Genomic DNA, 13,501 nt, shown 5'->3' with positions numbered 1-13,501 from the left:
CGTGCAAACAGACAAAAGTTAATCATCCTCCTATGCAAACCTGAAATGTCATCAATGATATTTGATTGGTCATGTCTCGTGACAAATTTTCACAGTAATAATGATTAACTAAGAGGCAATAGACAAAGAAAAGATCATGCTCTATCCTTGTTTCTCTAGTACAAGACATCCTTGAGTCACTCAGGAGGCATGATAACAAAAATGAAAACACAACAATTGAACATTCAGACTAAAGTGTTTCAGATATGATTCACAGTATATCATACATTGATTTGGTGTTTGTTTTGATGTTAAGTTGGATTTTGATCAGGGATAACTTTAAGAAAGCACCCCCCCGAGCAAAAGTGTAAAACCTTGGTGAATCAGGCATTATTTTGGGGGGGAATTTTCATATTGATGGCAAAAAAAAATTCATAGGAAAAAAAATTAATTTGTATTGGCAATTTTTTTCTAGGGCACAAAAAAATTCCATAAAATTCTGGCTAATAATACCTTGTTATGTGGGCAAATATATATAGTGTAGGAGGCAAATGTCTTTCATTTAAAGGAACAAATATATAAGTGTATGGGCAAAAAAATTTACTCCGAAGGAAAAATTATTTAAGTGTATTGCTGATTTTTATCCACCGTTTGAAAACTATTTAATTTGTTTGGCTAATGTTTCGTTCTTTATAGAAAAATATATATTTTATTGGTGATTTCATGAATTCATTGCCATTAATAGACAAGGCACATCACATCACATCACATTGAGTCCAGACTTTGCATGATGTATCGATAAGCGCAACGTCATTGACACATCACACGTACCTAAAATCCAGTAATGATTTTAAACCGTTCAATGATCATAGATCAATGACTGAAGTTTTATTTTGGCCCAAATTTTTGAAGAGAATGTAGTTCTCCAGAAAGTGCCCAGATTAAATTGGATTCAATAGACACATGTCAAAAGTCACGGTCGATAATGTTGGTCATTTAATATATGTCTTGTCACTAAACGCAAGCCACTCTACCCCCATGACTTTAGCACGACTTCCAATATGGTGGTTGGTACTAGTTTAGAGTTGTTTCCAATTTCGCACACTAGTGCAATTATGGGAAATATTTGAAGAGATATACGAAAGCTTTAAAAAAAATTAAAATAATTAATACGGTTAGAGAAGGAATTATTACAATCAAGAGCTTTAGCTATTTATAGATGATCTCTACTTCTTTCATCTTCAATTAGCCTTTGGTAGATAAATCGTCCGAGCTCATGGTAGTTAAATTTTGCCTATGGTTTAGGTCTGTAGGCTCAAGTTGTATAATTTGGTATTCTGATTTCTCAAGATGGACACTCCTATCCACTTGAGAAGCATGTCTATGGAGGACCAAAGGACCTTTTTGGGCTCCATTAGAGACCTAACCCTCCAATCAGTCTGCAAGGAGGTTGGTATGTTCACTAATGAGGCTATGAGGATGGTGTCGGGAAAAGAGTTTTTGTGAAATAAAAATAGATATCATGTTAAAACGGACATTACGTCTCGGTTCTTGGCATCTCTTCTGGACCTCGGAGGAGACAAGGTGGATATGTTGTTGCTATTAAGGAAGGTGTTTAAAGAAGACTTCCTTGGAGATGATGTTATTGTTGTCATCTTTGCAGAAGTAGGGGTGGGGATCCCTTGGGTGAATGAATTAACCAAGCTTCTCCTCCCTGACCAAACAGTGACCAGGCAACCTTTTCTTTTGAACCTGAATGCACAGCAGTTGATGCATCATAGGAAATGGGCATGGATTGGTAGGGACTTTCTCCAGAAATGGTTTCTCCTGGATGACTTTCTAGACTACATATGGCTTGAAGAATTCTCGTAGCTTATAATGTCTGAAGAATTCTACATAGAGGGAGGGCAAGATTCTTAGGGTAAACCATGAATGTGTCCATTGCCTATGCCCTACCCCTGATCCCCTAGTAGTTTTGTTTTTTTGGCTATTTCATCGTAACCTCACTCAATTCAGCTTTAAATTTTTTGAGGGACTCTAACATGTAAAAATTGTAAATTTGTGAAACATATATATTAATGATAATTTTGCATATGCCAGTTCATTTCAATTTGCCTCTTATGGATATAAAAATGTTTTCTATTTCATTTTTTTATTTTTTTCTACCACCATGCCATGGTAGGATACTTAGCATAATCATTATATTTTCAAATAGCTTAAATAGTTATTAATTTGTGTGGATATAAGATTTAATTTTCACCATAAAAAAATAGCAGGTATATTCTAATTTATTCTCTAAAGTTTTTGATTAAGGAAAATCAGGTTTTAAGGGACCCGAAAACTGCATACAAAATGAAGGATAAGCATGAAGGAAACTAGAGAAGACAAAACCAAGATAGAAAAGCTGCAAAAAAACCAACAGAAAAACCAGCAACTAGGAAAAAAGGAGAGCACAGAGCCAGCGAGAAACTGGCATCCAAAAACCAACATTACATATCAATTAAAATCTTTAATGGACTCCTCTGCATTCTTAACCAATAGCATCATGGCCTTCATGACTTCTCTCAGATTATTTTTCTCCCACTTCAGCTGAATGTCTTTCATCTTTGTCTCCAAATCATTGGTCATCTACTTAGTCCTTCACCTGGAGATTTGTGGAGTAGAGCTGGAAGTCGGCAAATCATCAATGATAACCATATCCTTATTCTGATTTTTCCTCTCCAAGTGATCTGCCAAGGCATTCATATTTTGAGACAAGATCCTCAAGACCTCAAGATTGTGGTTCATAAAATTTTGCAATGCCTTCTCAGTTTTAGCAACCCGATTTATGATAATTTCATTATCAGTCTCGGTCTTGTCTTTTATAATTCTAATCACATCTTCCAAGTGTTTCAAGTCACCTTTTATAAGATCTTTCTTTGACCAGTCTCGCATTTCAATTTCATCCTCTACTTCGCTGGTTTCCCCCTCCGCACTCTTTTTCCCCGAATTAGTGTCCTTGATCAGATTGTGAATCTTATACTCCAGGTCCCTTTGTTTACTCTATATGCTAGTAATATTTTCAATAACCCACTTTTGAAAATTAAAAGACTCTAGCGTGCATTTTTGAGCAGCATTCAAGATGGTTTTTGTCGTGTCCCTTCCCTATTTAGAGCTTACAGAGTTAGGGTTAGCTTCCTCCATGGATTTTTGAGCAACATTCCTGCTATCCGACACCAAAGGGTTAGAATCAGGGTTTTTAGTTTTCCCTTCCTCCCCCTCTCCAGCATCCTCTTTCTTCTCACTATCTAGATCAATATCTGCCTCCTTCCCTTATTCCTCCTCCATTCCATCAACTACATCCGTGTCCACTTTGTCAATGTCGGCCCTTCCTTTTTTATGAATAGGAACATTAGACAAATCATCTTCAGACTCAGAGTCATTACGACTCTCTGAAATATGAACATTTGTCACCAGAGTATCATCTTTGCTAACCCTTGCTTTTTTCTTCAAGTGTTTGTAAATGAGTAGAATAAGCCCCTGATGGGCTATAGGGTAAGATTTGGGCTTTTTGGCATGGTCAGCCAAGCTCTCATTCAAGGAAGATGCTAAATAAAAGGGCAGAGAAATCTTAACCCAATGGCGGAAATGATTAAGTACAGCAAAATGATATTTGTAAACTTTAGTAAATCTACCATCAACGGTCAGGAATTCCATCAAAACCCTTAGCATTTTCTGCCAAAAGGACTTTACCTAATGAGGGAGGTAGTACGAAACGTTGTCTTTCTTGGCAAGCTAAGCCTTCTCATCTTCAGTTTTTGGGAAATTTTTAATTGCTTCAGCAGCAAATTTTCGATTTCTATAGAACTTTGTGCCCTCCTTCTACAATCCCATGACCTCTGCAACCAGATCCCATCAATCTTCCAGGTTTCCCCAAACAACATGACTTTGTTGTTGATCCAACCCTTAGCAAAGCCTTGAGACACTGATTTTTTGCTTCCATGCAGCTTTTCCATATAGTCTATGAATCCATGTCGATGGAGCCTCCTCCACACTTTCTGCTCACTTTTCCAGTTCTCACAATCAGACAGCTCATTCCGGTTTAGGTTACCTCCCATGTTGAAGAGCAGGTCAATGTCTTCAGTAGTATATCTCACAAAATGGAGACCAAGACTTAAACACAAGCTCTTGACTAGAATACTGGATTCATAGCACAGAGTACCTTCCGTGATTTTAAGAGAGTAAATAATAATGGCCACAGAGATCTAGCACTTATTATTATAAGTCTCATCACACCATTGATCATAAAAATGATGCCTAAAAACAATCACTAACTAACATTTTGCATACCCCCAATCTCTGCCTTTGATTTCCGGATCCCAAGAGGTAATCATGATTTTAACTTGAACCATTAATATGATCAAAAGATAATTTCTCCTGAACATCCCTTTTACATTGGGCTTCTCCAATCTATTTAGTTTCCACCTCTAAATAGACCCCTTCATTAGCTAAAAGGTCCACAACCTTATTTCCTTCTCTTAGGGTATGGGTTATGATAATACTATCATAGTCATTTAATAACTTTTTAGCACTTTCAATAGTATTAGTTATATTCCAAGAGGAACAACTAGTACCTTTAAGAGCCTGAATGATATTGAGGGAGTCACCTTCCAACCATATTTTTTAAAATTTGAAACCCTGACCAGCTGGAGGCATTTCAGCATAGCCTGAGCTTCAGCAACATGATTATTTTGAACTCCAAAGGGAGAAGCAATAGCAGCAATGCAGACACCTTGAGAATTTCTGATGACACCTCCCCCTCCGGCCTTCCCAGGGTTGCCTTTAGCAGCCCCATCAAAATTCACCTTGACCCAGTCATAATCAAGAAATCTCCAGACAACATTACCTCTCCTAGTCTTATTGTTAGATTTGCAAACTTTATGAATTAGATTCCATTCAGTAAGGATACATTTCTCAAAATCATTCATGTCAGCAAAAAACCATTGCTTGTTGTTTCTATGGGGAATATTTATGTTTTCTTTTATAGCCCTGCAAATTTTATCAAAAACCACCTGAGATGTGCATTTAGCTTCCCTAAAGATTTTGTTATTTCTCTCTTTCCAGATATACCAACAAGTCATGGGAAGGATCAAGGACCGGAGATTCTTGATGAGAGGAAATTTGGTGGGAAAGGTCCATTGCCAAATAATTTCCTTGAGACTGTTGTGCATAACCCAATCAACTTTCCATTTCCCCCAAAACTTACTCCAGATTTCCCAAGTGAAGGAGCAATGGATGAAATAACGTTAAAGAACACACTCAGTGTCACTTCTAAGATGACCTTTTCTAAAAGATATTTGAAGTGCTTGACAAAGAAATATTTGAAAAAACATAATGTCAGGGATTGGCCGCAAGTGATAACATCCAATAAGGATCGCAATGTCTATGAGCTACATTTTTTTTTGTCTATGAGCTACGTTATTTCAATATTTTGTTAAACAATGGAAATAAATTTAATGCTGTGATCTTTTTTGTGTAATGTTTCTTCCTCTATATTTCATATAAAAAATAAATCTAGTTTGTTTCATTAATTATTTGTACATTGATTAGCATTGATTATAAATATAAAAAAAAAATGTTTATCTCGCGAAAAACAAATGAATTAAAAGTCCAACTAACTCTTTTTTTTCTGCATAATTTCAATATAAAAAAAGTCCAACTAACTAGGTACATGGACATGTATTTACGATCCTATTGAATATAATTCAAAGGGTTACGTTAAAATAGAAGTCATATAGTTAATATACTTTTTTAAATATGTTTTAAGAGTTTTATTTTGGGAGTTAGCAATTCGTATAGATGTCATAACATCCCCTAAAATCATTTATATTTAATTTGTTAAGGTGGATTTTAAAGTGTATTTTTTAAAATAATTTAATAAATATAAATTAATCTAAATATTTAGAATTGATTTAATAAATATATAATTAAATAAATAAAAAATTTAATGATTTTAATTAATTGAATTATATCCCTTTAGAGAAGTCACCTTCTTATCATTAGTTTCCAGTTTATCGAAGGTTACTAAGGCCTTCAAATCAACATCCAATGTGTAATTTTAGGCTAATGTATAATATTAAACTTCAATTATGCTTAAAATATATCCTCTCATTAAAATCTTATACCACAAAAAATATAATTAAATATTTTGAGAGTATATAAAATAAAATAGAGAACATAAAATCTGTATTGATCAGTTTATACTGCTTTATCACGTTGTGCCAACAAGGCTGCAAGAGCATGAAGGGAAGCAACTATGTATAAAAGAAAGGGCTTGGAAGGGTCAGCGGGTTGAAGAATAGGATGATTGGCCAAATATGTTTTTAAGTCTTCAAATGCTTGATGACAATCCTCATTCCATTGAAAAGTGATATTCTTTTTAAGCAATTGAGTAAAAGGAAAGGTACGATCCACAAGTTGAGAAACAAACCTACGAATAGCTTGAATCTTTCCTTCTAAAATTTTTAGTTGGGAAAGATTTTTTAGGAGGTGGCATATTAACAATGGCATCTATCTTCTTCGTATCCACCTCAATTTCATGATGCAAAACAATGAATCCTAACAATTTTCCACTATCCACACCAAAAACACACTTCCTAAAGCGCTTGTTGTACTTACGAATTCTTTCAAAGACTTGACAAATGATCTTAACATGATCTATACAAAGAATGGATTTAGCTAAGATGTCATCAACGTAATCTTCTGAGATTTTATGCATGTAATCATAGAAGATAAGGGTCATAGCACATTGATAGGTAGCACCTACATTTTTCAGTCCAAAAGGCATCATAACCCAACAAAATGTGCCCCAAGGGGTGGTGAAAGCAGATTTGAATTGATCTTGAGGATTAATGAAGATTTGATTATATTCTGAGAAACCATCCATGGAGGATAATAAAGCATGGCCTCCTACGGAATCTACTATCATATCAAAATATGGGAGAGGGAAATCATCCTTCAAAGAAGCTTTATTAAGATCTCAAAAATCCATACACATCCTAATCTTGTTATCAGATTTAGCCACAGCCACAATGTTTGAAATCCATGGGGAATAATCGATAGGATGGATGAATCTAGCATCCAATAAATTTTCATTTTTCAGCCTAAACAAGCAATGCTACTTTAGGGTTCATCTTTCGAATCTTTTGCTTCATAGGTTTACCATCAGGAACTAAGACAATGTTATGAGTGACAATCTTAGGATCAATGGTGCGCATGTCTAAATATATCCAAGCAAAGATTCCAAGGAATTCATGTAACAATTTACAATATTGTTTTTTTTCTTCATCAAAACATTTTCCTATCTTAATGACTTTGTCTTCGATACAAGGATCCATCCTCATATCAATAGTGTCACTTATGAGGAGATTACTTTGTTGAAGAGTGTCTTTTAGTTGAGGAAATTATTTAACTATCTCATCATTATTTCTTTCTTTCCCAAAGTAAGCCTATGTATTTAAACAATAGGAAAAACCATGATTATGGTGATAATGAAGAATGTTGTCATATACTCCTAGGAATTCAACTAAGGAATCATCGGTGGGAAAATCATCCAAAGAAAAGACACTAGAAGAATCACAGTCAATACATTTTGGATACTTTATTGAGAGAGAAGTAGAAATGACATTAACACTAATAGATGGTCTCATAGAAGCTTTAGTACACTCAAAAGGATCATAGCCAAGCCCAAATGTTGTATCATGGAAGTTATTTCCAAGGGAACTTTTATCCCTTCTTCTTGGGAACCACATCCATTACCATTATATAAACACTTAGCTAAGATGTGAAAGCCAAGACCATAAAGGTTAGCCATTTCTGAAAGAGAAGAAGGGTTTTCATAAAGTAAAATATCAAAATCCTCTAAATCAGAAAGCAAGGGAGATGAAGTCTAAGAAGCCGCCACAAAGTTATTACTCAATGGCTCGAGTAAAGTGGATTGCTTTTTAGGTTCTTCTTCTTTCTTCTTTTCAACCTTGGGTTCTCTGGGGGGAATTTTATATTCCCCTATGAAAGTAGGATTAAAGTCAAGCGATCCTCAATCATCTTCTGCAAGAATCTCTTCAGGAGAGAAGATATCTTTAGTGGTAGATGATAACTCAATGATGAACCAATAGTACCAAACCAGTACTGAGAGGGGGGGTGAATCAGTACAAACACAAATACAGTCCAAAACTGGTTTGACAACAAATACTCCAAATGACTGGCAAACAGGGATACTGGTTGAAACAGAGTGCAACCGGTAACACCCAGAACAACTAAAACAATCATAAACTAGTCACTCACTAAGCTTTCCTCTTATCTCAATACTATAGTACCATTACACTCTCATGCATGAACAGGTAAACTATCATCAAATCTTCACAACAGTTAGTTCAATATGTTTTATAGACAGGCATAAAACACAGAACCATCATATGCTCAACAGGTAATAACAAAGCATCACAAGATAAAAGCATTACACATGACACACATATTTTTCATGTGGAAACCCAACTAGGAAAAATCACAATGGGGATGAATACCCACAAGTTTCTTTTGAACTCTTTAGAAGTCCACTCTGTTGGGAGCCTTGTCCGGTTGAACACATTACAATAGGTTCTGCTAGGAACCGATCCTGTTAAGGGATGGCTACAATACCTGGTTAAGGGTTAAACCCAGTTAGGGTTACCTTGTTAGAGGATTTCAAGAACTCAATAGCTAAAGGATCTCCAGAGCTCTATAGCTTCCTAGAACTCATTAACTTCGAGTTACCCTATTAAGGGTTTGAATCAAGTCAGTTAAGACTAACTTGTTAAGGGATTTGTATCAAGCCGATTAAGGCTACCCTATTAAGGGATTTCACAACTGTTGAAGTGGTTAAAGATCAATAGGAATTACAATGATCTGGTAACAACACTCAATGCTAATGCAAATCCATTTTGGCTCCTCTTCACCTTCTGCACATTCATTTTGCAGGTATCTCTTCTCTCCTTTGGTCTGGCAAGAATCACGTATCACTTCCCTTAGATACACACACACAGCTTTTGCCAACAACCTTAGAAAGAAACACAACATCGACCTTATAGGAAATAGATAGGTCGGTAGCAAAAACCCTAAACCCTAAACCTGTTAGGTTAAACAATTCAAGCGGTTCAATCCTGACCATTGAATCATACTGCATTAAATGCAACAATCTTGAATCGATCTCAAGACATTCTCCATTGTCCATTATCCACCGATTTCATGGCAGCTGATAACCCATCACGTGTTATCACCATTTGACAAACTTCACACATTCCTGAAGTAGATAGGAATAGTCTTCTTCATGCAAGATCCTTCACACGCACAGAGCTTATGTGGAAACATGACCTGTTCTCTATTATACTATTAACTCATCACACAAAGATCACCGATTGAGTCACACAGGCTTGAGGTACTCCAACCGGAAATCCTGAAGTGGAAACTACCTACCAACCGGTATTCACACAATGCTTCCATGTGCCAATTCCCATAACTATATGCCACTTCACTTTGGCATATATACTGATTCATACATATGTCGGTTCTCTCTTCTTACCTATCACATATTGACATCAATGACAACATACAATATCATTATGTCTTCATACCGGTTCTCATAATGCCAACAATCTCCCCCTTTGGCATTGATGGCAATATACAAATATATCTCTCCACTTCACATCTTCTCCACCATTTTCTGCAGATATATTTTCCGCTTCACTCCTTCTCCCCCTTTGACAACAATGCCAAAGTGGAGGCACAAGCATGCTTGTTCCATTATGCTGCTCCCCCTAAGGAGTAGCATCCTTAAACACATCAATCAACAAAAATTTGACTATGCAATACTTGACTGATGTGGAACAAATACTTTTAGTTCACCTCCTGAAGGAGCAGTACCCCCAATTCACCTCTTAAATGCACAAATGTAGTCTTTGGGAGAGGCTTGGTAATTATGTCTGCTAACTACTCCTTACTGGAAACATGTTCCAGTGCAATCTCTTTATTTTGAACCTTTTCCCTCAAGAAATGATACTCAAGCTCAAAATGCTTGGTTCTAGAATGTAAAATCGGATTCTTTGAGATACTAATAGCACTTGTGTTATCACAGAATATACTTACCAGTTCAGATATAGGGATTTTGAAGCCATAAAACATGCTTCATCCAGATTGTTTGAGTGCAGTTCATGAAAGCTACAACATACTCCGCTTCCACTGTAGACTAAGAGATACAACTCTGCTTTTTACTCATCCATGAGACCAGTCTACCACCGAAAAAGAATGCACCACCGGTTGTTCTTTTCCAGTCATCCACATTACCTACCCAATCAGCATCTGTGAACACCTTCAAATTGAAATCATTGTTGAATGGGTACCACAATCCATAGTCAACTGTTCCCTTCAGATACCTAAGAATCCACTTGACTGCAATCAAGTGAGATTCTCTTGGACTTTTCTGGAACCTTGCAGTAATGCCTACTGCATGTGCAATATCTGGTCTGCTATGCACTACATAATACAACTTACCAATCATTGATCGGTATTCCTTCTCATCAACCAGTGTGAAATCATCCTCTTTTGTCAATTTGCAACCAGTCACCATTGGTGTACCAACCGGTTTGCTATCTTCCATGCCAAAGGTCTTCAACACATCTTTGACACATTTGGACTGAGTGATAAAGATTCCATCTTTCATCTATTGGATCTGCAGTCCAATGAAGAACTTAATCTCCCCTATGAGTGACATCTCAAACTCTTCCTTCATCTCATTAGCAAACTCATGACTCATCTTGTCATCTCCTCCAAAGATAATTTCATCAACAAAAACCTCACAGATCAGGATCTGATCTCCTTCAGACTTCAAGTAGATATTGCTATCTTCACTTGTTCTTTTGAATCCAATCTTCACAAGATGGGAATGTAGGCACTCATACCATGCCCTAGGTGCTTGCTTTAGACCATATAAGGCTTTATGTAGCCTACATACCATGTCACTATCTTCAGATAGGGAAAACCCATCTGGTTGCTCAATATACACCTCCTCTTCAAGTACACCATTTAGGAATGCAGATTTTAAATCCATTTGATATACTTTGAACCCTTTAAAAGCTGCATATGCAAGAAGCATACGAACTCCTTCCAATCTAGCTACAGGAGCAAAGGTTTCTCCATAGTCTTCTCCTTCTTCTTGAGCATATCCTTTGCACACCAATCTAGCTTTATTCCTAATCATTGTGCCATCCTCATTTAGCTTGTTTCTAAACACCCATTTGGTGCCAATGACATTTTTATGCTCTGGCCTGGGTACCAAGGACCATGTACCATTTTTCTTTATCAGGTCAAGTTCCTCTTCCATTGCCTTGATCCAGTCTTCATCTTTATGAGCCTCTTTGAATGATTTTGGCTCAAATTCAGAGATCATACATGAGTTTTCTCTGATCTTTCTTCTTGTAAGGATTCCTGCATCCTTATCTCCTATGATCTTCTTAGGATCATGATTCAGCTTGACATACCGAGGAATGGTCTTAAACTGGTTCTTCTTGCTTTTCCTCTTCATCCTCATCTTCATCAGTATCAGCATTCACTGGTTCAAGAACACTGTTACTGGTACTTGGTTGACTAACAACCGGTTCCCAGAAGGTTGCAACCAGTTCATTTACAGCTTGCTCACTATCAGTTTCCTCAATTTTCCCAGAGGATTCATCAACTCTTACATTGATACTTTCCATAATTCTCTGAGTCCTATTGTTGTAGCACTTGAGAGCTTTACTCTTGGTGGAATATCCTAGGAATATTCCCTCATCACATTTGGCTTCAAATTTTCCCTGATGTTCACTCCTCTTGATGTAACATTTTCTACCAAATACCCTAAAGTAGCTAACCACAGGTGTCTTACCAGTCCAATACTCATAAGGAGTTTTGTCCTTACCTTTCTTGATGAGTACCTGGTTCATAGTGTAGACTGCAGTGCTCACCGCTTCTCTCCAAAAGGTGTGAGCTACCTTTCCTTGAATCAACACGGTTCTAGCTGCTTCAACCATAGTTCGGTTATTCCTCTCTGCTAGGCCATTTTGTTGTGGATTATGGGGGGTAGAAAATTGCCTCTTGATGCCAAATTCTTCACAATACTTGTTGAATTCACCGAAAGTGAATTCCCCTCCTTGATCAGTTCTGAGACACTTGATCCTTTTACCACTTTCCTTCTCCACTAATGCTCTGAAAGCTTTGAATTTCACAAAAGCTTCAGACTTGTCTTTCAAGAATGTGACCCACATCATTCTTGAGTAGTCATCAGTGAGAATCATGAAGTACCTATCACCCTGCACACTTCTAGTTTTCATAGGACCACACAAATCAGTATGCACAAGATCAAGCAAGTTGTCAGTAGTGAAAGATTTACCTTTAAAGGTTGAGGAAGACATTTTCCCCAATTGACACTCTCTACACAAGGTATTATCTAGTTTGCTTAGCACCAGCAATCCTCTAATTGCCTTGATCTTACTGGCCTTCACAATGTTATCTAAGTTTACATGAAAAAGTCTCCTATGCCATATCCAGCTATCATCAAGCTTAGCCATAAGACATGTACTTATATTTGCATTCAGATGAAATAGGTTACCTTTGGTCTACATGTCAGTGGCCACCAATTTACCATCTTTTCCTTTGATTCTCCAAACTCCATTCTTGAATTCCAGAGTGAGGCCGCTGTCATTTAGCTGGGCAACACTTAGAAGGTTGTGTCTGAGACTGTCAACCCAGTACACATTGTCAGCACTGCTCTTTCCATACAGAGAGATGGATCCTCTACCTTTGACCATGCATGGTGCATCATTGCCAAAGTGAACCACACCACCATCATACTCCTCCAAGGATAGAAACTTGCTTCGATCACCAGTCATATGGTGAGAACAGCCATTGTTAATGATCCACTCATTGGAATTATCAAACCGAGAGACAAGAGCCTTCTTATCTGCCACATCTTCCTTTACAGCAACAAACACAATGTCTTCATTCTCTTCATCTTCTAATTCCTCATCTGTGACACCTTCATCAAATGCCACAAAATAATTTCTCCAGTTTCCTCCTTTGAATTTCTTGAACCTTTCTAGTTTGTCCTTGTTATCACCATTAGGACAGTTTATAGCAATATGTCCTATCCGGTTAAAAGAAAATCATTTCAAAGGTAGCTTACCTTTGTATTTACCAGTTTCTTTAGGAAGCTTCCTAGCAAGGAGAGCTTCAAATGCCATCAGAATCTCTTCATCATTCATTTCTCTGCTCTGACTAGGTTCACCACTAGTGCTAGCTTCTTTTCCTTTTCTGGATGGTATAGCAGAGGCTTTAAATGTTGATTCAGTCTTTTGAACACTGCCATCAAAACTGTTTAGCTCATAGGCTATCACCTTGGCTATGATGGATTCCAAGGATACCTTAGTCTTGTCTATTGATCTCAGCTCCTGAATAGCAGCAACCCTTATTGCATAGA

The sequence above is a fragment of the Cryptomeria japonica genome, chromosome 5 (assembly GCF_030272615.1).
Source record: "Cryptomeria japonica chromosome 5, Sugi_1.0, whole genome shotgun sequence".
Classification (NCBI taxonomy): Eukaryota; Viridiplantae; Streptophyta; class Pinopsida; order Cupressales; family Cupressaceae; genus Cryptomeria; species Cryptomeria japonica.
The sequence above is the reverse complement of the archived record's forward strand: the minus strand, read 5'-3'. Positions refer to the sequence as shown.